Source organism: Saimiri boliviensis, chromosome 7 (genome assembly GCF_048565385.1).
Source record: "Saimiri boliviensis isolate mSaiBol1 chromosome 7, mSaiBol1.pri, whole genome shotgun sequence".
In the NCBI taxonomy this organism is placed as follows: domain Eukaryota; kingdom Metazoa; phylum Chordata; class Mammalia; order Primates; family Cebidae; genus Saimiri; species Saimiri boliviensis.
In genome coordinates this window covers 82,806,162-82,833,203 of record NC_133455.1, presented here as the reverse complement: position 1 = coordinate 82,833,203, position 27,042 = coordinate 82,806,162, and the positions used below count along the sequence as shown (strand labels likewise).

The 27,042-nt window shown below is 40.0% G+C and overlaps 1 protein-coding gene and 1 long non-coding RNA gene across 2 annotated transcripts in view; one reads left to right on the top strand and one right to left on the bottom strand.

The window, feature by feature from the left end:
• Nucleotides 1–22,302, bottom strand: part of RAP1B (RAP1B, member of RAS oncogene family) — a 45,593-nt gene extending 23,291 nt beyond the window's left edge. The window contains exon 1 of the mRNA XM_039472539.2: nt 22,151–22,302. The gene's annotated coding sequence lies outside the window, so the exon portion shown is untranslated. The remainder of the gene's footprint in view (nt 1–22,150) is intronic.
• Nucleotides 1–27,042, top strand: part of LOC141585148 (uncharacterized) — a 253,974-nt gene that overhangs the window by 42,221 nt on the left and 184,711 nt on the right. The window lies entirely within an intron of this gene.

Below are 27,042 nucleotides of genomic sequence, written 5' to 3'. Positions count from 1 at the left end.
AAAAAAAAAACTGTGTCTACTAAAAATAAACCAAAACTACTGAAGAATCCCTCTGCTTGTGAAAAGGACAACATTCTTTTTCAACTTTAGTCAAAATTTTCCCATATTTTGGTCTTCAAGTCTTTTCTATCATCTGAATCTGATCTTTACATTTCTACATATTAATACAGCACTCCATACATTTGTTTAAAAGGCACAAATAATTTTTCTTTGTTAACTAAAAAAAATTTTGTTTGGCTGGGTACAGTGGCTCATGCTTATAATCCTAACACTTTGGGAGGCGGAGGCAGGAGGATTACTCAAGGCCAAGAGTTCGAGACCAGCCTGGCTAACACAACAAAACCCTATCTCTACTGAAAATATAAAAAGTAGCAGACTGTGGTCACACACACCTGCAGTCCCAGCTACTAAGGAGGCTGAGGCCCAAGAATCAACTGAACCTGAGAGGTAGAGGCTGCAGTGAGCTGAGATTGTGAGACTGCACTCCAGCCTGGGTGACAGCCAGACTGTCTCAAAAAGCAAAACAAAATCCATCCCCCCCACCCCCCCCAAAGACCCCCACAAAAGTTTCCTTCCAGTTCATTTTGTATATTTCTATTTTACAAAGAAAAAAACCCTGCAGCAAAGCACTGATACGTAAAAAAGACAGCTACATCAAAAAGTGGAATCAGGGTAGCCAACGATCTAGGTTTAGGCACTGGAAGTCTCATGTGTGAGGAAACTATCCTGGGCAAACCAGAATGTTGGCCATTTTAGGTGGAATACATTCTGACAGGAATTTACTTCCTATTTCGTATTCTTGAAGATGAACAAAACATACCTGCTTACAATTTTGTAGGAAAATATGGAGACATAAAAAAATGAAAAATATTATTAGATGTACAAAATACTGTGGGAGTTCAGAAAGAGAGATCAGGAGCAGATTTACGAATAAGGTGGCAAAAAAAAGTTACATTTCAATAGGAAAGAACATACTAGGGATAATAAAAGAGAAAGCAAAGTCACAAAAGGCAGCATAATGTGGGAACATTAATACTTATAGCAGAAAAAGCAGTCTGACTGGCTCACAGGGCACAAAGGAATAGGAAAATAAAAACAGCAGGAGTTTTCAGTTAAGATAAAGGAGATCTCTGAGTATTAGTCAAGAGCTTTGACTCATTTAATAAGCAACAACAGAAGACATTTTGAAGTTAAACATGAATATTGAGAAAACTAAAGATACTTTAAATTAGGCTGGGCACAGTGGCTTATACTTGTAATCCCAGCACTTTGGGAGGCATAAGTGGGCGGATCATGAGGTCAGAAGATCGAGACCATCCTGGCCATAGTGAAACCCCAACTCTACTAAAAAATACAAAAAAAATTAGCCAGGTGTGGTGGTGTGTGCCTGTAGTCCTCAGCCACTCAGGCTGAGGCAGGAGAATTGCTTGAACCCAGAAGATGGAGACTGCAGTGAGCCAAGATCACGCCACTGTACTCCAGCCTGGGCAAGAGAGCAAGACACCATCTCAAAAAATAATAATAATAATAATACTTTAAACAAAAGAAGTTACAACAGTAGATGGCTGGACAATACATCTAGGCATGGTAAGCATTTCATTAAAATGAGTAATATGTGATCTATTTTTAAAATGCATTATATTGATTTGCAACAAAAACCTGTATTAAAATGGTGAAAAACAAAAAAGGAGGTCAGAAATAGCATACCAAATGGAAGAAACTGAAAGAAACTGACATAAGAATAGTTAAGACAACTGGTCATTTCAACTTTATTTAAAATTATATGGATATTAAATATCTGCTATGTGCAGCCAGTATAAATATCAGATGCAAACATATTTGGTTCTCTATTTTTTTTATAAGTTATTAATTTTGATACCATGGCATCTAATATCTAAGGCACAGAGAAGTCACATTTAGCTATACCACTATCACAGAACATGACTCCGTAGGGTGGGTATTTGCCTAAGACCTCACATATATTGACAAAGCAGATGCATGGGGCAAGCCACATTTTTCCCTCAAAAAAGTAGGTTGAATCTGCCAAAGTGCGTGGAAAAAAAAAACAAAAAAACCTTCAGGCCTGATGCACTGGTTGACACCTGTAATCCCTGGGGAACATGTTGAAACCCCACCTCTACAGAAAATACACAAAATTAGCTAGGTGTGGTGGCATGCACCTGTAGTTTCAGCTACTGGGAAGCATGGGAGGTCTGAGCCTTGGGAGGTTGAGGCTGTAGTGAGCTGTGATTGTGCCACTTCGCTCCAGCCTGGGCAACAGAGGGAAGACTCTGTCTCAAAAAACAAAACCCAACCCCAAAACCCAAAACTGCAAAAAGCCCCCAAACCATACTCAGTTAAGGGTTAAATACTTCATGACCTGGGGCCTACATGTAATGATTATTGCTATATAATCGAAACTTAACACAGTGCCTGGAATGTAGAAGACACCTAATTATTTAAATGAATCAAAACCAGTTTCTTGCCCTAGAGGGGAGGTTGGCAAACTAGAGCTCCCAGGCCAAATCCCATTTGCTCCCTGCTTTTTTATTTTTGTAAATAAACTGTTGTTGGAACACAGTCACACTCATAAAGTTTTAATGGAACATAGTTCATTCGCTATGTATTGTCCATGGTTGACTTCAGGCTACAACAGCAGAGGTGAATAGCTGTGATAAGAGATTGTATGGCTAATAAGGCTTAAAATAGTTATCTGGCCCTATACAGAAAAAGTTTGCCAATACTTGCACTATAGGGTACAGCCTAGAAGACACAAGGATAGACCTTGCCCATTAACTCAGAGGTAGCAAATGGGTTTAGCTTAGTCATCAACTCAAAATATTAATAGCTACCTATAGCTAAGTGCAGTGTTGAGAATGATTTTTGAGACCAACTAGACTCCAACGGAAAGCGTCCAGTTCTCAATCACCATTGGCTACTGTGGTTTAAGTGAAGGAGAGACACGGATGTATTAACAATTCCAGAAACATCTGAAAATTTCTGCTGTAGAATATTTAAAACATCTAGCACTGTTGTCTGACAGTTTTACAAAGATGAATTAATTAGCTGCAAAATATATGCCAAACAACCCTCCAAACAAATCAAAACACCTATAAAGAATTACTGAGAATAGTCCTGCTGAATGCTGAAGTCTGTCTACCAAAACCAATGATTTCTGGCATAGCACTCACTTTTATAAGACTTATTTAACATCTCTATGTGCCAGGCACATTATTCACTTAGTTAACAGATTCAGTTGTTTAAGATCATTCATGAGGATAAAATAGCGTATGTAAGGAGAACCTGCAGCAAGAAGGTAAGCCCCCAGTATATATAAAAATTTTAGGATTTATAGATAAAATTGTAAAGGACAGCTTGGGTAAAATATATTTTACATTTAAAACAAAAATCTGCCAGGTGCGGTGGCTCATGCCTGTAATCCCAGCACTTTGGGAGGCCGAGGCGGGTGGATCGCGAGGTCAGGAGATCAAGACCATCCTGGTCAACATGGTGAAACCCCGTCTCTACTAAAAATACTAAAAATTAGCTGGGCATTGTGGCACGTGCCTGTAATCCCAGCTACTCAGGACGCTGAGGCAGGAGAGTTGCCTAAACCCAGGAGGCGTAGGTTGTGGTGAGCCGAGATTGTGTCATTGCACTCCAGCCTGGGTAACAAGAGTGAAACTCCATCTCAAAAAAAAAAAAAAAAAAAAATCTAATCTGTTAATTTTGTGCATTTAGATTCTAAGTGTTTGATATACACATGGTCTAACATCAAAGTATTCGTGCCACTGGGGATCTGAAGTTTCTCTTCAGATTATTTTTGAAAAATCCTTTCTTAAGTAATAAATATACTTCTGATCTGGAACACTAACATGTCTGCATGGTGCTTTTAAACCGCCCATGTCCTTTCATATATTAAATTTCATTCACTCTTCAGAGCAACAATGAAGATAAGGTATTGCCTTTAGATAAAGGATTTGGCTGGGCACAATGGCTCACACCTGTAATCCTAGCACTTTAGGAGGTTGGGGTGGGTGCCTTTAGATAAAGGATTTGGCTGGGCACAGTGGCTCACACCTGTAATCCCAGCACTTTAGGAGGCTGAGGTGAGCTCAGGAGTTCGAGACCAGACTGGGAAACATCATGAAACCTCATCTCTACAAAAAATACAAAAAAATTAGCTAGGCATGGGGGTGCACGTGTGTGGTCCCAGCTGCTCAGTAGGCTGAGATGAGAGGATTACCGGAGCCCAGGGAGGTTGAGGCTGCAGTGGGCCATTGATTGCACCACTGCACTCCAGCCTGGGCAACAGAGTGAGACTTGTCGCTAAACAAACAAATAAATAAAAAGATAAAGGATTTGAGGTTCAGATTACTTACCTGAGGTTGCAGAACCACAAGATTATAGATTAAGAACGCGAATCCAGACTAGTGCTGTCCAATAGAGCTTCCTGTGATGATGATGATAATGTTCTATACTGTATCTGGACAGTCCAGTATAGTACACTAGCCACAGATGACTATCAAGCACTTGAAATGTGATTAGCATAACTATAAAATTAAAAATTTAATTTTATTTAATTTCATTTAAAGCTCTTTCTACACTTCTGAATTTTTGCTTATGAAGCTATTGAACAAGGCACCTAGAGCCTCAATGGTCAAGAAAAGCTTGGATCTACCAAAACTGTCATCAGGGCCTCTTTATTTTGGGAAAAGCAGTTTGTCTCCACCTCATTCTTGCACTTTCCTCTCAAAAAGATACCACTCCTTTTCTTCAAGTAAATATTCCTTTGAAAAGCTTTTGTTAAATTTTCTAAAGTCATGTACTGGACAAGGTTTTCTGTTGGAAGTTATACAATTCACATTTATATATGAAAAGTCATTAAAAAATATTAAGCAACTCACAAAATTACTTTGGGAACTAGAGAACAAAGTTGGAAGCTAACATAGCCACAAACACCCAAAACTGTATTACAAAATTGGCTAGGTGAGAAAACTGCTGTCACATCACTAACAGTAGATGCTTCAGTTTATATCAGTTGTTTCTGCAGGAGAATACTGATTTGTGGTGTACATCAACCGAGAGGAAAAGAGAAATCCATCAGATTTATCATCTCTTCCACTACAAGTTAAAATACATGTAATTTTGTGGGGCCTAGGTCAAGTACTTGTGCCCTAGCTGAAAGGGAGGCTGGAAAAGCTAGTAAGTATCTGGCCTCTTCATTTTCTTTTTTTTTTTTAAGAGACAGGGTCTCATTTTGTTACCCAGGCTGGAGTACAGAAGCACAATCGTAACTCATTACAGCCTCAACTCCTGGGCTCAAGCGATTATCCACCTCAACCTCCTGAGCAGCTGCACTACAGGTGTGTGCAGCTTGCCCAATTAATTTTTTTAAAAGGTTTTGCAGAGACAAGGTTTTGCTATGTTGCCCAGGCTGGTCTCAAATTCCTGGCCTCAAGCGATCCTCCTGCCTTGGCCTCCCGAAGTGTCGGGATTTCAGGAATGAGTCACCATTGTCTGGCCCATTTTCATTTTCTATAAAGCAAGGCTATCTACCAAAATTTAGGTCTGTCTTTTCAGTATACTGGGGAGATAAATCTATCTAGAGATAAATGAATTTATCTATCTAGAGATAAATGAATTTACCCATCGTACATCTACATGGTAAAAGACGCTTTTCGTCAGATATTATGCTTCTATTAGGTAAAGTCTGGCTGGTATGGGTCACGTTCCAGCATGACATGAAGTAAGGAGCTACGCATGGGGTATTTTGAAAAGTGGGTAAAACAAAGTCACTGTTGAGTAACTACAGGGGAAGTTTCAAGGTCAGGTCAAATTTAAACGTGAAGGCCCAGAATCCTGGGAGAGCTAACCAGTTTTAAAGTGGTGGTCGGCTACCAAACCATTTACATTTCTAACACTATTATGAGTAACATCTCTCATTCTCATAGGATTGGGTATACGCGTGTGTTTTTAAAAAAACACGCTGGAAAATTCTGATGTTACCTTCCCTCTTCTTAAGATCTTTACCTCATCCCCCCAAAATCAGGGGCTGTCTACCAGGATCATTTTATTCATCTTTTTGCCTGTAAGTTTTCCCAAGTTAGTACAGAAAAGAAGGGTCTCTGCTATTCTTCACATCTCCAGAAATCAGATTCTTTAGTAATATAAACTACTCAAAATGTCTTAACTTCAACAAGCCACAGGTTAAAAATGAGACACCACCTCCAAAGGGATGACTGAGACTAAGAGGAAAAAGGTTATTCAAGATGGTTCTCTATGTCCAAAATTTGAAGATACTGTGAAAATGCTCTATATTATTTGCTGAACAGGTTGCAGAGTAACTAAAACCACCACAGAAATGTCCCCATTAGTTAGGGAAAATATCTACTTTCATGTATTTCAAGCAAATACTATACTAAATGCAGTTTATAAGCTGTTGGGTAGAGGTATAAGATATGAGAAGTAAGAACGTTAGTTTATCTACTAACTTTAGTGTTAGTAGATAAATAAAGGTAAGACTCCAGAACAAGGCATACCCATTTTCATGAATGGAAGAATGCCATAAATATTTCCTCAATATAAATGCTTAAGTGGGGTAGTGCTTTTGCAAACTACCACCCTCCACAAGGATGGGTGAATCTTTTTTAAAACATGATTTTACAGTCTGTTTCGACGCAAGGCTGAATTCAGAAATAAAAAGAATTAGTGTCTTCCATAAGAAGAGAAACAAATGGCTCAGAAAAATATTTTATTTCATTTTACTGTTAACCTCATACCCAGGATCAGATGACAAGCTTAATATGACCACTCTCAAATACATCTGAAACTTTAAAAAAGAATGCCTTGATTTTAGATTGTGGGTTCATAATCTGCATGACTATATTACACATTCAAAATGAAACTTAAGGATCAGGATATTCCTAATGGAAAATTCCCCAGTAAACACCTGCCAGAAGTTCAGAGGGGAAAAATTAACCAAGTAACAAAACATAGTGGATGCACAGGCACTTCCTATAATTTTCTCTAATAATAATTTTAGTATCTCAACCTAAGCATTTATGCTACCTGCTTATGTGTGCACTGGATTATGCAGCTACTTGTGTTATAAAGTTGTTTTTGACTAATTTAACAGTTCTTCCTTTTATAATCTACCCGCTTCAGTTTATTCAAAGATCCATTTAGTAGTCCGTAAAAAAAAAAAAAAAAAAAAAGAAAGAGAAAGGCACACCACACTTCAATGGAAGACATAAATAATGCTTGCATTTGGCTTTCACATATGAATAAATACTTACTTGCATAATTACTAGGCCAGTAAGCACTTAAAAAAAGTAGCTCCAAAAATATGCCTGTCTTGGCAATTCTACAAGTGATAAGACTGTATCCAAAAATCATCACATGCATTAATGTGTACATTCTTGCATATTAGTATATACACCAAACAAATGGATAAAAGCAATGAGAACCAAAGTCTGGGTGTTAATTAGGCTATCAGAATAAGGAGAGCATCTAAAGAAAGCACAGAAAGTGGAGAATCACTTCCTGTACTCAATTCTGAGTTTCTAAGTAGCCTCTTCAGATACTTACTTCAATCCTTGTCACTACCAAATGGTTCCACTGAGGAGTTTGGTTTTTTTTTTTTTTTTTTTGAGATGGAGTTGGGTAGCTGGGACTATAGGTACATGCCACCATGCCTGGCTAATTTTTGTATTTTTAGTGAAGATGGGGTTTCACCTGTTGTTCAGACTAGTCTTGAACCCCTGACTTCATGATCCGCCCACCTCTGCCTCCCAAAGTGCTGGGATTACAGGCGTGAGCCACTGAGCCTGGACCGAGGATTTTAAAATAAGGATTACATTTGTCCTGTTTATAATATTCCTATTCTATTTTTCTATTGTATTCTTTACAATTAAATGTATTATATATTTCTTAGAAACCTTATCTATTAGGAGACAAAATGTCTAATATCTTATAAGACTAAAAAAATCATCAAGATGAAACTGTGGTTAAGATATGAGCTCTCAATATTTTAACATTTTTAAAAACTGCATTTTGCAGGCACCAACTTTAACTATTTCCAAAGATTTAACTAGACTCTACAATTATGGAATTAAGTGATTCTCCAATAGCCTAAAAACTCATCACCATCAGCAGTGCATTCCATCCAGAGTCAGGGTCAAACAGAATTCTTTGGCAGAGAGGGTTTCTAAAGCCAGTTGCTTCAAAGTAACATTTTCAGACCCTGGTATCTTCTCCAAACAGTAATGAATAAAGCCCTTTTAACTTATTTGAAACCAGTTTCTTACAGAAATTCTGAAATCCTAAAATCTCAGAAAACTCAAAAGTTCTATAACCATGCTGGTAGCAAAGCATGACCTAATAAATAAAAGACAAAACTTCATCTGAGCACCGATGGGGGACTATTTTTACCTTTTATTTATCTCACTTAGTGTGACTATCCATGTTTCCCATTAATATTGTATTTGATTACTCTTACTAAAATCTAAAATAAATCTTTCCTCAAAATTCTGAAATCCAAAAATACTTGGCACCAAAGGTTACAGATAAGGGATTACGGCCCTGTAATCAGTTTCACAAACATCTACTAGAGGAAAACACTTTAATTTACTTCAGTTTCTGTAGTGTGGCTGAATGTAATTCACTGTTAATCTAAAACTTAAACTCTTAATATTCACAGCTTCAATCTTATATTTACTGTCTTTTCTAACTACTAGATCCTAAGAGTTTCACTTCTTCCTTTGACTCTAACAAACAGTTATCTGTATCACTTATTTGGATATTTTGAACTGCTAACAGTTTCATATTGGTTATCTTTTCATGTCTCTGCTAAAAACCTTTGTGAGAAATTACTTCCATTTAATCCTAACATATAGTAACTAAGAACAATAGCTCTCAATAACATGCAATCATATCAATTAGTGCTCAAGAGACAGATGACCTAAACAAATAATGAGGAATTATACTTAGACATAGATATAACACTTTAAAAATTAGTTTAAGGCTGGGTGTGGTGGCTCACACCTGTAAATCCCCCAGCACTTTGGGAGGCTGAGGCAGGAGGATCACTTGAGCCCAGTAGGTCCAGACTAGCCTGAGCAAGATGAGACCATGCCGCTACCAAAATAGTAAAGAAAAAAATAGTTTAAGGAGTAGCTTATGGGAATTGATATGGACAAACTGTTACACACTTTATACATTTTTTCAATTAAAATAATTCTCTTGAGCACTCGCCAATTATTGAGCTAACCATTTGAGATAGTGGTGGAAAAGTAACATGATGTTCCTGTCCTCCTGAAACAGTTCACAGGGGATGAGAGGTAAACAAATGGATAAATATAATTATTATGATAAGAACTATAGAGGTAATGAAGAGGAATGTTCCCTTATATAAGGTGCAGGAAAAACTCTGCAAATGTGACATCTGAACTGAGATCCACTGTTGGGACTGAGGCAGAATTGCTGAGAGCTTGTAAAAGGTTGTCACAAAAGTACAGCAGGCTAGGAAATAAAGTTGTGAAGTAAGCAAGAACTGGATTATGCAAGACCTTGTGGGTCCTGATTAGAAACTGGTTCTTAAGGATAAATTGGGACCAGAGGGTATTACTACATGATCTGATTTACATTTTTACATTTTTTAAAAGGTCACTTTGCCGGCGCGGTGGCTCAAGCCTGTAATCCCAGCACTTTGGGAGGCCGAGGCGGGGTGGATCACGAGGTCAAGAGATCGAGACCATCCTGGTCAACATGGTGAAACCCCGTCTCTACTAAAAATACAAAAAACTAGCTGGGCGTGGTGGCGCGTGCCTGTAATCCCAGCTACTTAGGAGGCTGAGGCAGGAGAATTGCCTGAGCCCAGGAGGCGGAGGTTGCGGTGAGCCGAGATCGCGCCATTGCACTCCAGCCTGGGTAACAAGAGCGAAACTCCGTCTCAAAAAAAAAAAAAAAAAAAAGGTCACTTTGTATTCTAGGTAGAAAATAATGTTGGGAAGGGCAGGAATGAAAACAAGTTAGGAAGCTCTTTTAAGGGTCCAGACAAGAGATGACTATGACTTAAACAAGAGCTTAAATCCAGAAACACAGAATTTGAAAGCCCAAAAAGACCTTAACAGCCATTTAGTCAAACTTTCTCTACATAAGGTCTTAAGAGAGGAGTTAACTTTTCAAGGTTTCATGAACAGTGCCAGAGACTAAACTGAAGCCTGTCACCTGAGTCAATGTTATCACCACTAAACCATGCTACTTAAGACAACAGAGTACAATAAAAGGTTTAACTACTTAAAACAAGTACCTGATTTCTCAGATTTAATTTCACACTCAAAGGAATGAGCTAAAACATATGAGAACAACGAAATAAAGGTCTAATTTGAGCATCTGAAGGTCAAGGAGGCTGCTGGGGAATAGACCTAGTGAAAGTGCTCTCCAGTCAAACTGCTTAGGGATGAGATTTTAAGACCATAACCTCTAACTCAAAGATAATGCCAGTTTATCCTCTACAAAAGAGGTTCTGATGGATAAGAGGTACTACCACTAAAGAACCACAAGTGTTAGCCGGGCGCGGTGGCTCAAGCCAGTAATCCCAGCACTTTGGGAGGCCGAGGCGGGGTGGATCACGAGGTCAAGAGATCGAGACCATCCTGGTCAACATGGTGAAACCCCGTCTCTACTAAATGTGCAAAAAATTAGCTGGGCATGGTGGCGCGTGCCTGTAATCCCAGCTACTCCGGAGGCTGAGGCAGGAGAATTGCCTGAACCCAGGAGGCGGAGGTTGCGGTGAGCCGAGATCGCGCCATTGCACTCCAGCCTGGGTAACAAGAGTGAAACTCCGTCTCAAAAAAAAAAAAAAAAAAAAAGAACCACAAGTGTTTATGAATGTTGAGTTTATCATTCCTGTTGACCAGAACTGTGAAATGAATAGCTTTTAACAGTAGTCCTACAAGAACCTCTTAATCACCATCCTCACTCTTTTCTGCTCTACTTCCTGCCCTTTCATCTCTTCACTGCCTACTATCACCATCATTAACCATCATCACTTTCATCTAAACAGAGAAATGTTATAAATGTTTTTTGTCCTTAAAAGCTTGCAAACTTAGTCTTACTTCTTTTCTATTGAAGGATGATTAAATTGACAGCTCCTGGAAGAAAAAAAGTACCAGTACAAAAAACCTAAATTATACCAGGCACAGTGGCTCAAGCCTGTAATCCCAGCACTTTAGGAGGTGGGCAGATCACAAGGTCAGGAGTTCGATACCAGCCTGGCAAATATAGTGAAACCCCATCCCTACTAATAATGCAAAAATTAGCAGAGCTTGATGGCACACTCCTGTAGTCCCAGCTACGTGGAAGGCTGAGGCAAAAGAATCACTTGAACCTGGGAGGTGGAGGTTGCTGAGATCACACCACTGCACTACACTGCAGCCTGGGCAACAGAGCGAGACTCTGTCTCAGAAAAAAAAAAAAAAAAAAAAAAAAAAGCTAAAATAGAAGAATTTAATGCATTATTTCCAACTAGCAACTAAAACTCTCTTGTGACTAATTTGGATGTTCTGGACATAAAATATGATCTCAGTATGTTGCCTAATTCTGAACTGCAAGTACAGCTGACCAATTAATTATTTAATATAGGGAGCACTAAAGCTTCCTGTTAAATTCCCTTGCTCTCTATGGGATTAGCTCAGGTAGGCAGGAGTTCGATAATGCTTAATCCCTGAAGCTACCCTGAAGTTAGCATTTTCACATGTATTCCTTCCCTAAACCTTTTTCTTCCTCTGGTGTCAACTTTGTTCTTTGCAACACTGGTGTTCAGACTGAATTCTCTTTCCTTTCTCTCCATTTTAATATCTCTAGGGAAGTAACTGGCACTAATCTTCAAGAAACTGAGTACAAATATAAGCTGCAACTTAACCCTCTTTCTTACCACTTTCCTAATCTGAAACTGATTACTAGATCCAAACACAGGTTAGTCTAAAAATCCTTTAAAATTTGGAACCAAGCTGGTGTGGTGGCTCACTCCTGTAATCCCAGAACTTTGTGGGGCTGAGGTGGGAGAACTCATTGAGCCAAGGAGTTTGACACCAGCCTGTGCAACATGGCAAAACCCTGTCTCTGCAAAAAATACAAAAGTTAGCCAGGTGTGGTGGCACATGCCTGTAGTCCTAGCTACTTGTGAGGCTGAGGTGGAAGGATCAATTGAGCCTGGGAGGTCAAGGCTGCAGTGAGTCGTGGTTGTGACACTGCACTTCAGCCTAGGTGACAGAGTGAGACCTTGTCTCAAAAATAAAATAAAATAAAATAAAATTAGGACCTATCCCATAAGTTTATAAAAACAGTTTAACAAGGATTGCTACAAATGTTTTTAATTTAACATAAAAAAGAAGGGCACGCAGTGGCTTTATCCAGCACTTTGGGAGGCTGAGGTGGGTAGATCACCAGAGGTCAGGAGTTTGAGACCAGCCTGGCCACCATGGTGAAACCCTGTCTCTATTAAAACTACAAAATTAGCCGGGCATGGTGGCGGGTTCCTGTAATCCCAGCTACTTGGGAGGCTGAGGCAAGAGAATCACCTGAACCTGGGAGGTGGAGGCTGCAGTGAGCTGAGATCTCACCACCGCATTCCAGTCTGGGCGACAAGAGCAAGACTGGGTCTCAGGAAAAAAAAAAAAAAAAAAAAAGAAAGAAAAACAGCATTCTCCTGAAAGGTTTAAAAAAAAAAAAAAGGATCATTCTACAGGTGTTTTTTAAAAGTGTCTACTTAATGTAAGACTACATACCAAATTCTCAGGTCAAAAAGACATTAATAAACTTGAAAGAAACTTACAGCTTTACTATGGGAAAGTTACCAAATATTTTAAAATTGAGAAAGTCAACAACTAAAAATCTACTTAAGGATTATGTTAAAATTTGGACACAAGGGTATTCTGTCCACAGATGAACAGTCAGGTATACGAAACAAATATTAAAACAAAAAAAATATGCTTAAAAGTAACAATTACCTAATCTACAACCATGACCAAAAGTTGAATGGATTGCTCAGAGAAGACTACAAAGAAGTTAAACATAAATTGATTATATATTAATAAGAGATTTTAAGATAAAGGACATGAAAACACTGCTTCACATTTATCTGTGGTTCCCATTCCTGTTTCCAACGAAAATATAAACAAAATAAATCAAAGAAGACATTAAACACTGCGAGCAAAGCATGAAAAAATGAGTAATACAAAAAGAATACATCAGACAGTTGGGAATATTTTAACAGTATTTTCAGATAAATATGGATATTGGTCTTTGACACTGTATCAAAACTCAGCAATTGGTTGCAATATAGAGCAGGATACCTTATTGATAATCTTTATGTTCTCCGTAACATTAAAATTGATTGGTCTAGCTGACATTTTGGAAAGATAGCTTACCCACATATGATTTTTATAATGCTATGCATTGAACATTTGGAAATACTGATTCAGTTAGGCAGATCATCAAGTAATGACAGATTGCATTATATACTTACAGCAACTGATACAAGCTTTCTAAAATTTTTGCTTACAAATCTAGGAACTCTTTGGGAAGCCGAGGCAGGCAGATCACAAGGTCAGGAGATCAAGAGATCAAAACCATCCTGGCCAACATTGTGAAACCTGTTTCTACTAAAATACAAAAAATTAGCAGGGCGTCGTGGCACTCGCCTGAAGTCCCAGCTACTCAGGAGGCTGAGGCAGAAGAATTGCTTGAACCCAGGAGGTGAAGGTTGCAGTTAGCTGAGACGGTGCCACTGCACTCCAGCCTAGCCACTGAGCAAGACTCCATTTCAAAACAAACAAAAAAACCAGAAACAAACAAAAAAGAAGCCCTAGGAACTTCATCATTAACCATAAATACTATTTTCCCTAAAGCAAAGGCTCACTGTTTTCAAGAAAATGTCAGCCTAGTACCCAAGTCTGAATAACCAGTTCATCAGGCATTCTTTTAAGCAAAAATGGCATTACACACAAAAAAATTACTGATTCAGCATTCGACTCAATCACACAAATGATTTCCCAAGAAACAACTATTGTATTTCAGTATGCAGCCAAGTGTTTTTGTTTTGTTTTTTTGAGACAGGGTCTCGCTCTGTCACCCAGGCTGAAGTGCAGTGTCACAATTACAGCTAACTGCGGCCTCCAACTCCTGGGCTCAAGAGATCCTCCCACCTCAGCCTCCAGGGTGGCTGTATGTGTGCAAGACCACACTGGCTTTTTATTTAAAATAGGACAGACAGGCTCTCACTACATTGCCCAGGCCTGACAGCCTTCCAAAGTGCTGGGAGGCTTGCCATCCATCACCTCACCAGTGTTTTAAGCATACTTCTCATTTTGTTATAGTGTATTAGAAAGATGTGTACAATGGTAGAGATGTAGTGTAAAATTTTTTTACTTCCTCATCAAGGGCATTTAGGTAAAACTTAAAAAAAAAAACAAACCTGAGTCCATGGCAGTGAATAATACGATGATTATAAGCACAGTGAGGTACTCTAATCTGGTTTATTTTAAAGTGCCAGAAGTTTTACCCACCACTGCTTTTACATCACTACGGGTACAAATGTCACTACAGTGAGAACGGCAAAGAATGTCTCAGTATCATTATAAAAATAGTTTTGTACTTGTAGACTCCCCCAAAATGTCAATAGGATTTCCAGGATTCCTTGGACCACACTTTGAAAATCACTGATCTAGACAATTCATTTGTTAGGCTAATCAAAAATCACAATTATTATTAGTCCCTCTTCATACTTTAATGGGAATCTTAAGCAATGCCATAGAATAAAAGCTTTATAGAACAAGAACTAATATGGCTGGGTATGATGGCTCATGCCTATAATCCTAGCATTTTGGGAGGTGGAGGCAGGTGGATTACGAACTCAGGAGTTCAGACCAGCATGGGAAACATGCCCAGGCCGGACTCAGCCTCCCAAAGTGCTGGGAGGCTTGCCATCCATGGCTTCACCAGTGTTTTAAGCATACTTCCCATTTCGTTACAGTACATTAGAAAGATGTGTACAATGGTAGATATTTAGTTTAAAATTTTTTTTTTATTTCTTCATCAAGGGCATTTAGGTGAAACTTAAAAAAAAAAAAAAATCCTAAATCCAGTGAATAATACAATGATTATAAGCGCAGTGAGGTACTCTAACCTAGTTTATTCTAAAGTGCCAGAAGTTTAGAAACTTCAAAGCTCTCTACAAAAAATACAAAAACTAGGCCGGGCGCGGTGGCTCACGCCTGTAATCCCAGCATTTTGGGAGGCCGAGGCAGGTGGATCACAAGGTCAAGAGATCGAGACCATCCTGGTCAACACGGTGAAACCCCGCCTCTACTAAAAATACAAAAATTAGCTGGGCATGGTGGCGCACGCCTGTATTCCCAGCTGCTAGGGAGGCTGAGGCAGAAGAATTGCTTGAACCCAGGAGGCGGAGGTTGCGGTGAGCCGAGATCGTGCCATTGCACTCCAGCCTGGGCAACAAGAGTGAAACTCTGTCTCAAAAAAGAATAATAAATTAAAAAAATACAAAAACTAGCTGGGCATGGTGGCACATGCTTATAGTCCCATCTACTTGGGGAGCTGAGGCTGGAGGATGGCTTGAACCTGGGAGGTTGAGGCTCACTGAGCCAAGTTTGTGCCACTGCACTCCAGCCAGGGTGACACAGCGAGGCTGTCAAAACAACAACTAAACTACATTACTATATTATAATTTATAAAATATTTGTGAGTAATACTGTATTTGATCCTCAACAACTCCAACAACAGTACGTCATCATTCTTACCGAGGCGGCAAGGAGGCTGGAAAGCTTCAGAAGCGAAGTACACATTTTGCTTTAAAAACAAAGTCATTGTAGTGATGGGATTACAGATGATATCAACTTTCTTCTTTATATATATATTTTTTGAGATGGAGCCTCGATGTGTCACCCTGGCTGGAGTGCAGTGGCATGATCTCACCTCACTGCAACTTCCGCCTCCAGAGTTCAAGTGATTCTCCTGCCTCAGCTTAGCTTCCTGAGTAGCTGGGATTATAGGCATGTGCCACCAAACCTGGCTAATTTTTGTATTTTTAGTAGAGACCAGGTTTTACCATGTTGGTCAGGATGCTCTTGAACAACTGACCTGGTCATCTGCCTGCCTTGGCTTCCCAAAGTGCTGGGATTACAGGTGTGAGCCACCACTCCTGGCCTTATTTTTCTATATTCCGAACATTAGTAAGAAAATAAAAGAGACATACTGAACTCAGCCAATCTTATAAATACAAATTCAGTACACTACCTCAAGTTCATTAATTCCAGTATCAGGAAAAAATAACAGATAACATGTGTTATATACCTCATCCTTATCCCTCTTTATTATCTGTACAATATAGAATTCAAGGAATTTCTGCATTTTGCTATTGTATTGAGAAGTGTATGGATAACTTAAAAATCTTAGAAGCATCAGTCAAAGATATGTTAGCACAATGTAGTAATAGGATTCCACAGTCTAAGTGCAACATTAAAACACAAGGTAATGGCTGGATGCAACATACATACCTTTTGACATGTAAAAACTAAGTAAAAATAGATTACATATATAGTCTTTATTTTATTGATACCCTTCGAGTTCTACTAACTGAGAACTTAAGAAAGTCCCCGAATTTAGCATAAAGTAACTTTGAAAAATATATTCTAACGTTAGAAAGATAAATTTTTAATACACAGATAGTTAATTTTATTTCACCCAGTGTTTTCCATTTCCTCTCCAGAAGCTTTCACCAAAAATTCCAACTAAACAGACAAAACATGTTTTCTTTCATCTTTTTGCCCTTCCTACAAGGCAAAGAAGAGGAAAACGGGTAGAGGCAATCTACCACTTTGACAATCAGTTCACTGCATATTTAAAGTTACTTAGAGAAATGCTGGGCCAAGCACAGTGGCTCACGCCTGTAATCCCAACACTCTGGGAGGCCAAGATGGGTGGATCCCCTGAGCCCAAGAGTTCAAGGTGAGCTTGGGGCAACATGGCAAAACCCTGTCTCTACAAAAAATACAAAAAATTAGCCAGGCACAGTAGTCCCAGCTACTTGGGAGGCTTAGGTCAGAGGACTGCTTGACCCCTGGAGGCAAAGGCTGTGGTGAACTAAGATCCTGCCACTGACTCTGTCTCTCCAAAAAAAAAAAAAAAAGTCAGGCAGGGTGGCCACACCTGTAATCCCAGCAGTTGGGGAGTCCGAGGCAAGTGGATCACCAGTTCGAGACCAGTCTGGCCAATATGATGAAACGTCCTCTCTACTAAAAAATACAAAAATTAGCCAGGTATGGTGGCGCAAGCCTGTAGTCCCAGCTACCTGAGAGGCTGAGGCAGGAGAACTGCTGGAACCCAGGAGGCGAAGGTTGCAGTAAGCAGAGATAACGCCACTGCACTCCAGCCGGGGTGACAGGGCAAGACTCTGTCTCAGAAGAAAAAAAAAATCCAAATTATTTTTAAGAGTTTTTAATGGATGCTCTCTTCCTTTATTCAGTCTATTTGTACAACAGAAACATTCAAACCCCTAGTACTGGAAAAAAATCACCTCACAAGTTATGAGATCAGAATCCAGTTTAAATTTAAAAGGTCTCACTACTTTATATATATACTGACATATATACATATATATATATTGACATATATACACACATATATATATATATATATATAAAGTAGTATAACTACAAAAGTAAAAGTAATTACAAGTAAGCTTTAGGAAATGGTTTGATATAAAACTCAAACTCACAACATTAAATTACTCTCTCTGGGCAGAGACAGATTTTTAACTTAAAAGAGCATATTTCCAGTATGCAAGTACCACGTATACAATCAAATAATTTTAAGTCGTATACTGATATTACAGAATATAGTCCTCCTGTATAAGAAAAACCAGATGGAAATTCTGCAGTTTGTTTTGCGAATACTTTTTACTTTAGGGAATTTAATTTTTTTTTTTTTAAACTGGTACATTTCCCCTACATTTTCATATTTTTTTTTCTAAGTTTTAAGGTCCTTTGGAAACACAGTTTTAAAAATTTTGACCCTCTACTGATGCAAAGGAAAAAAAAATCTTTATAAATTGCTACTTAATCAGTTGCTACATACTCTTGATTTGACCAACACTAGGAGTAAATAATCCAGTGTTAGGAAATATGGAAAATAAGTAATACACTTTTTTTGTTGCTGGTGAATTTTAAAGTGATGTTTTTAAGGCAGCACAAAAGTTCCTGATAACTTTTCTTGTTTAAAATAGACTCTCTACAACCAAAGAGACTTGCTTTAGAATCCAGTGCTCAACTGGGTTCAAAGTACAACAGATTATATACAAGTCAGTTTTTAGTGCAAATGGATAAATTCACTGTATTCTTTGTAGCTACTGCTTCCACTGTGCTCATGAGATTTACAAAGAACCAATAAAAGACTTAAGACTTCACGTGGTAATTAGCACCTTTCAATACCATTGCAAAATATCCATGAACACAGAAAAACATTAGCCTCCAGCACAAGAGTAAGTCACGGTACAGTACTGTTTATAGAGAGCTGAACTAAAAATTTTGTTCAATGTTACAATGAATCACTGCATCAGCCAAATTGTCTTAACTTGTTCTAAAATAAATTCAATTTGAAAGGATAACAATGAAAACTTCAGGGTAATATCATGGAGTTCTCAACAATGACAGGAGAAGGAAAAAAAACCCAGGGCACACTTTTAGTCACAACCTATGTCTTAGAAAGTTTCAGAAAGACCAGTCTTTAATTTTTCTATAGAGTGAATATGTGACATCACTGCTATAAAATAGCGGTGAATAGCTAATTCACAAATGCTAAATTACTCCTAGTACCATTCAAGTCTAGACACTGCAGATCAATACCCAACCTCCTCTTTAGCAACACAAACATACAGAGAAACACAGTATTTTATATCTTTAAGGAAATGATGCAAATCAGTAAGAGCTGCCTGATAGTCAATAATAAAACAGCCTATTTAAACAATACTTTTGGGGAAAAAGTAAATGGACAACTTTGTAAAATCGGTCAAATTCTCTCTGTATCAGATCCAATTTCACATTAATTTCACTACCTCAATAAATATTTATTGAGTACCTACAAAGAAAGGCAAAAAAACCTGAACGTGAGCTTTTCATCCAAATCTTAGACTGCATTTAAAATAACATGTCTAATTAGTTACCATGTTATCAATGTCTGCATAGACCTTCCACCAATCTTGAATTAGGAAGATACACTTGAAAGGATCCTTACAAAAATGAATCTACTTATATTTTAATGATTCTTTGCTAGAACCTCCTTACATGGTGGCTCTTTACTATCGGAGGGGTGTCACTTTATACAGCTAAGAGAAAATATTGGAATTCACTGAGAAGAATTGTTTTGATGATAAAATGAAAATTAATTTGTCAAGTAAAAGCAGTTCCAAAGCCAATATAGAATGCTTTATTTTTTGAAGGACTACACTGTTCTCTTCAAATATCCTCTTTCAATGTTCAATACCATTAATCCCTAAATTCAAATGCTAACCATTACACTGGGCCCAGACAAAGTGCTAGGAAGAATACTGTGAAGAATTAAATGAATCAAGTCCCTACCCTCATGGTACTTACGTTTAACTGGTGTTGAGTGTCTACTGCAAGGCAGCATGCCAGTGCTTTAAGGCATACAAAAGAACATGTATCTTGTGGTTGGAGTTTACAATTCAATGGACTAGATAACATGTAATGGTAACAGGAGGCAGAAAGTAATGTGTGTCATAGAAAATAAGAGAGATGACTTTTAAGGGGTTGGGAGTGGAAGAAGGTAAAAGAGCAGACAATCATTTTCTTCTTTTTTTTTGAGACAGGGTCTAGCTCTGTCACCCAGGCTGGGGTACAGTGGCACAATCTCGGATCACTGCGCCCGCCGCCTCCTGGGTTCAAGCAATTCTTATGCCTCATCCTCCCGAGTAACTGGGATTACAGGCGTGTGCCATCACGCCCGGCTAAGTTTTGTATTTTTAGTAGAGACGGGGTTTCCCCATGTTGCCCAGGCTGGTCTCAAATTTCTGACCTCAAGGGATCTACCTGCCTCAACTAGGCCTCCCAAAGTGCTGGGTTTACAGGTGTGAGCCACCACACCCAGCAAAAGCAATCATTTTCATACCCCATACCACATTTTAAAATTAAGTCTTTTTAGCATTAGTTCTTCAGTTGTATTCTGATAACTGGCAATATTAAAAACAAACTGGCTACACGTGTTCCAATGATTTACTTTATGGCTTCCTCAGATAAAGCAGCTTCACAATTTATTGTCATTTCCTTGTCAAACGAGGAAATGAAGTGAAAACACCTAATGTAGTATAGATTAAAGGCACAGATGGGCTCAAATAAGACTTACCATTCAGGCTCTGTGTACTTAAAGTTATTTAATCTGAGTATCAGTTTCCTCACCTAAAACCTGAGGATGAAACCACCCAAGTGGTTTTTCCACACTATTTGACTAAGGTACCCATTTTTTTAAAGTGCCATATGGGACGATTATTCTTAGGAAAATGGTAATTCACTGTAAAATGTATTTCTTCTTCCAGGTTATCCCTTATGCATAGATTACTGTCCTAAAGCTCAGTGGATCCACTAACTGGTTATCTTATCTATGCCTCAGTTTCCTCCTCCATAAAATGACAGGGTGGGACTGGATGATCTAAATAGTCCCTTCCGGCCCTTAAAAAGTCCCATGACTCCACTATGACTCAATAAATACTATTTCAAGAGTCAGCTTTTAAGAGTAATATGGACTTGAAGTTAAATGAATGTCTCCCTTTTCAATTTATGTAAGTTACTTCTTGTTAAGATAACATCTTGTTAAGTCCAAACAGTATTCTAATTACAAAAAGAGCTGAAAAATAAATTTACCAGAGCTTTAAATTTCAAGTACTCCACATATATTAGATGCTGCCAGCAAAACCAAAATTCAATTAGAAGGAATTAAGTTTAAAATACTAAAATCACAATCTTCATGTAGTGTCAACTTTCTACCCCGTAAAAATGTGATTTCCCGTTACTGCAACACAGAACTGCTTCTATTCATACCAATCAGAAGTTACAGGGCCAAAACGTTTTTCTAAACTATTAAAGACAGTGGGAGGAAGAAAAAGCGAAGGGGAAGGAAACGATCTGCTTTAACTTTCAAGGATAATCTTTTCTCCAAAAGACCTAAGGGTTTTTCAGAAGAAAAACCCGGAAGACCCCAGTTCACTGGGCATAGTTGTAAATAAAATTCATGGCGCTGATAGTTTTAGGATTAGACACCTCGAGATGGCGAAAAAGAGAAGACGACAAACTTCCTGGATTTTCTCTCCCTCTGTAAAAGAAAGAGATTTCCTCTTGCTGACGAAGGGAAAGGCCCCTTTAACAGTTTTTCTCTACATGGTGGCGGCTGCCAGACTAGGTGGGGCTCCCTCCGCAGCCTTCCTCCTGCCACTTCCCGCAACAAATGGAGCAAGCCAGCCCGGTTTCAGGCAAACTTTTTCCCCATCAGTCTCAAGCCCGCGGGGCGCCGGGGAGTGGTTTGCCCCGAAGGCTCCTCGCCCTAGCTCGGGGCCGAGGGAAGCTGAGTCTTTGCAAAGGACAACTTTCTGGTTTCCGTTCTAACTTCCACCCACACCACGGAGGGAACCCAGGCGGCAGGCGAGGGGGCTCGGGGCGGGGAGCGAGTGTTCGGGGGAGCCAGCGGGGAAAGGAGGGCGGCGGGAGAGGCTGCGGCGGCCGCGGGCTGAACGGAGCGGGCGGGTTGGGGGGGGGGGTCCTCGGGCTCTTACTTCCTCCGCCATATTTCAGACATTTGACCCCTTCCGCAAAGCGCGCTGCTCCCCCGCGGCGGCGACGACTCCTCCTCGCCGGCCCGCAAGGCAGCGCGCTCGCCGGCCGGGCGCCTGGCCCTTGCGCCACCTGCCGCGCGCCGAGGGGCCGCCGCCGCCGGGGCCCCTGACCGCCGCGCCCGGCCCGCGCCTCGCCGCACCCCACCCGCTCCCCTCGGCCGGCGCCCGGCCCCCTCCCCGCGCGGTCGCCGCCGGCGCTTCCCTCATCGGCCACGCAAGCACTCTGCGAACCTCTCACGCTGTCACCGGGTCCCCGCAGCCAGCTTCGCCCCGCGCTCCCTCCGGGTCGCTACTCTCGGCGCCACGGCGGTCCTGCCGCTGCCGCTGCCGCCGCCGCCGCCGCCGCCGCTGCTCGGGCTGGTTTACACGCCTGACTCTGGCCGAGGTTTGGCGGTGTCGCCTTGACGTCAGGCGTTCAGCCTCGCTCCAGCTTCCGCCCGCGGGCGGGTCCTAGGGGGCGGGGCGAGGGGACCGAGGGGGCGGGGCCGCCACGCGCCTGGTGCTCGGCGTCGGCCTCACGCCGGCCTCCAGCGCAGCCGGAGCGCAGGCCCTGCCCACGCGGCCTTTCAGCTGCCTCTCGGTGGCCTGTCTGCCGAGATTCTGCTCTCGTTGTGCCGCACTTGCAGGCTCGCTTCCGCAGGCTGTCGGGTGGGCGGAATCCGCGCGTCGGTGTTCCCGACCCCAGCAGGTTCCAGCGGAACCCTCCGAAACCCAGAAGGCGCCGCCTCTTAATGCAAACCGTAGTTCGGTCACCAACACGTCCAGTCTGTGTGTTCACGTTGTCCTTTGTGCTGGGCAAAGTAACCGAGAAGTAACGGAGAACGCGCAGTTTCTACACCGAGAGCTCCCCAAGGGAGCCTGGGCCCGCAAGTCTTTGCATTCTTGAGATGGCGTTTCTCCTGGATTCACAAATTTGTTATCCATGGTGTCTTAACCCGGGCGAACTCTTTCCAAATTACCCTGCCAAACGCAGTTATCAAATTGATGGTTTCCAAATAAGTTTGTACCCTACACCTAAGTCAACGCTATTTATATGACTAAAATAAATTGCGTATTTAAATGCATGGCCTGGACGCTGTAGTGACTTCATAGGATTACCCATAGGCAGGTAGGTTTATCGTGTGACTTAAGGGCACCAGAAAACAGAAGTTCCGAAATGGCCAGGAACTTAACACGGGAATTTACCATTCTTACCCTTAGTACAAGAAACTTACCAGAAGTTTTTGTTGAAGCGGTTTTGATGGTCGAAGAGATTAAGAAAGCAAAGTGCAGGGAAAAGTGGGGATTGAGGGTCATTTAAGACTAACTTTTTATTGGTTCATAATTTAATCAGGCCCTGTACAAATTACTATTGAAATAAATATTAATAAACCTTGATAAATGGAATGTGACTAATTTCACTCCTCTTAAGAATATGTAGTGATTGAAAACTAAGCTAACCTAAGTAAAACGAGTAGATGAGAATGAATGATAACAGTTCTCTGTGTTTTATAATATTTTACCATTTAGGTTAATTGAATATATTACCTATTTTGATGATTTCTATTTCCTTAGAAAAAAATTGTTTTTTAAATTACCTACTGTCTGCATATATTGTGTACAACACGATCGTTTAAGTAATGTGTACATTGTGGAACGGTTAACTCTAGCTAATTAACATATTACCTCACAGAGTTTTATATACATATGGATTTTTTTTTTTTTTTCTTGAGAGTCTCGCTCTGTAGCCCAGGGTGGAGTGCAGTGGCACGATCTCGGCTCACTGCAACCTCCGCCTCCTGGGTTCCAGCAATTCTCTTTCAGCTTCTCGAGTAGCTGGGATGACAGGTGTGCGCCACCATGCCCGGCTAATTTTTGTATTTTTAGTATAGATGGGGTTTCGCCATGTTGGCCAGGCTGGTCTGGAACTCCTGACCTCAGGTGATCCACCCGCCTCAGCCTCCCAAAATGCTGGGATTACAGGCGTGACACACTGCTCCCGACCAAGTTACCATTTTTTGATGAGAACACTTAACATCCATTATTTCAGAAAACCCTTTTTAATTGAAAGTTTCAAAGGCAAATTTCAGAGCAGTCCATTGAAATTGTTGTAACTTCTGAATGAATTAGTGAATTACAAATAAATTTGACTTTACTAACTTTTCAATTATTGTGTAAACATATGAGAAGTCTGAAAGTATGAAACTTGGAATTCACAGAAGTGTTACATGGGAACACTGTGCTGGCTCTTTTCTTTCTTTCTTTAAAAAAAAAACTCTTTGTCCTTTGGACAATTGATTTTTTTTTTTTTCGAGAAAGAAATTAGTTTTAGAAGACTGATTTTTAGAATTTGAGAGAATGTGTAAAATAGTTTATTTAATTAAAAACATTTTCTCTTATTAGACATTGTATTTGTATTAAGCTGTTATCACTATGCAGAGAATACCATAATCTGCATCTCTTAGCACTAAATTCACTTTTCACTTTGAGCCTCTTGTTCCTATTTATTTCCTTGACTTTTTTCCAGGATATTCCACTGGCAACTTGCACTGGTCATATGTGCAAACTGAACTCATGGTGTTTGTAACCAAACCAGTTTCTTTTCCTTTTTCTTTGTTAATTGTATCACTATAATTTAAATTACCCAATCTTTATACCTGACACTTAGTTCTTGGCTCTTGAATAATCCATCAATTGGCACGTCTGTTAGATAGTAATTCACCAAGGGGTTTCATTGTGTTTCCTCCTTTCCATTTCAACTAAGACGATACTTAGTGGGTTTTCAGTTGCCAGCTTTAGGTTGGTACAACTCATCTACCAGACTTTTGCAGCCTGGTGGCCTCCAGTCTGTTCCTGATTCTACACATTGTTGCCAGATGATTATCTTGAAGCATACCAAGCAAGTCACTCCCTTCCTCAAAAAGCCTTCAATTACTCCCCTACTCTACCAAAATAAAGTTAATCCTTGTGTCTCACTTTTCCCTTTCACTTAAAACTGTTTTAGATCAGAATGGACAGTGGAGTTTTCATCTTGCCCAATTAATTTGCTTCCCCATCTCTCTGTTGTGCATAGGTGAATGATTTCCTCTGCCTGGAATACCCCTTCCCACTCCATCTCATTCTGCAAATACCTTGCCCATTATTCAAGGTTTATCTATGTTCTTCTTAAGAATTAGCTTCTTTTCTGATACTTCTAACCTTATGTGGTCTCTCCTCTTTTGAATCCCTGAAACATTTTATTGCTCCTTTCCTTTGTCACTTGTGTTCTACTTTCCCGTGAATAGGGATTTGCAAACTTTTTCTGTAAAGGGCCAGTTAGTAATTATTTTAGGCTTTGTGGGCCAGACAGATGGTCTCTGTTGTAGCCACTGAAGTCTGCAATTTTGGGACAAAAGCAGCCATAGATAATACATAAAGAATAGACCTGGCTGTATTCTAATAAAACTTTATTTATGGACACTAAAATTTGAATTTCAAGAAATTTTAACATGTCACAAAATATTCTTTTTTTTTTTTTTTTTTAAAAAAACCATTTAAAAATGTGAAAATCGGCTAGGTGTGGTGGCTCATGCCTGTAATCCCAGTGCTTTGAGAGCCTGAGGCGGGAGGATCACTTGAACCTTAAGAGCTGGAGGCCAGCCTGGGAAATGTAATAAGACCTTGTTTCTACAAAAAATTGTAAAATTAGTCAGGCACGGTGGCAAATGCCTGTAGTCCCAACTACTTGGGAGGCTAAGGCGGGTGGATGGCTTAAGCCCAAGTCGAGTTCAAAGTTATGGTGAGCTATGATCAGCCTTCAACCCTGATGACAGAGCAAGACCCTGTCTCAAAAAGAAAAGAAAAGAAATGTGAAAACTGTTCTTTGCTTATGGCTGCACAAAAACGGGTAGCAGCCTGGATTTGGCCAGTAGGCCATAGTTTGGTGGGCTCTGTTCTGAGCGGCAGCTTCACAGGCATATGACCCATGCATGCAGTCATACAGAGCCCTGTACTTAGAAGGGTTCCATTATTGGGCTCTAATGTCACTCCTGACATCAGGTAATCTACCTGCTCAGCCTCCCAAAATGCTGGGATTATAGGTGTGACTCACTGTGCCCTGCCAAGTTACCATATTTTTTATGAGAACACTTAAAATCCATTATAGAAAACCTTTTTAAATGAAAATTTCAAAGGCAAATTTCAGAGCAGTCCATTGGAATTATTAAAACTTATCAATGAATTAGTGAATTACAAATAAATTTATAATTCTAATGAGCTCTAATGTCACAAAAATATCTTGATTTTTTGCTGTAGTTTTTGTCTTGCTCCATTGCCCAGGCTAGAGTGCAATGGTGTGATCTTGGCTCACTTAAACCTCCACCTCCCAGGTTCAAGCAATTATCCTATCTCAGCCTTCTGAATAGCTGGGATTACAGGCATGTGCCACCAAGCTCAGCTAATTTTTGTATTTTTAGTAGAGACAAGGTTTCACCACATTGGCCAGGCTGGTTTGGAACTCCTGACCTTAGGTGATCTGCCCACCTCAGCCTCCCAAAATGCTGGCATTACAGGCGTGGGCCACCATGCTCAGCCAAAAGTTTTACTTTTAAGGAATAACATCTATGCTTCATTAGTTTTATTTTTAAAAGTCCATATGAGTAGAGATCTTATTGCAAATTCAAATTTTGATCTTTAAAAGACCCAAATTTGGCCAGGCACAGTGGCTCCCAGTACTTTGGGAGGCTGAGGTGGGCAGATCATGAGGTCAGGAGTCTGAGACCACTCTGGCCAACATGGTGAAATCTTGTCTCTACTATAAAGAGACAAAAAATTAGCTGGGCGTGGTGGCATGCACCTGTAATCCTAGCTACTAGGGCAGCTGAGGCAGGAGAATCGCTCGAACTCAGGAGGCAGAGGTTGCAGTGAACTGAGATTGTGCCATTGCACTCCAGCCTGGGCGACAGGGTGAGATCCCATCTCAAAATAAATAAATAAATAAATAAATAAATAAATAAATAAATAGACCCAAATTAATTTTCCTAGTTGACAGTTAATGATTATCAACATAAACAAGATTCATACTATTTGACTTCTAATTTATCATGGTTATCAGTAATATTAATGTCCCTTAACATTAAATGTTAGTATATTACTTCATTCGCAAA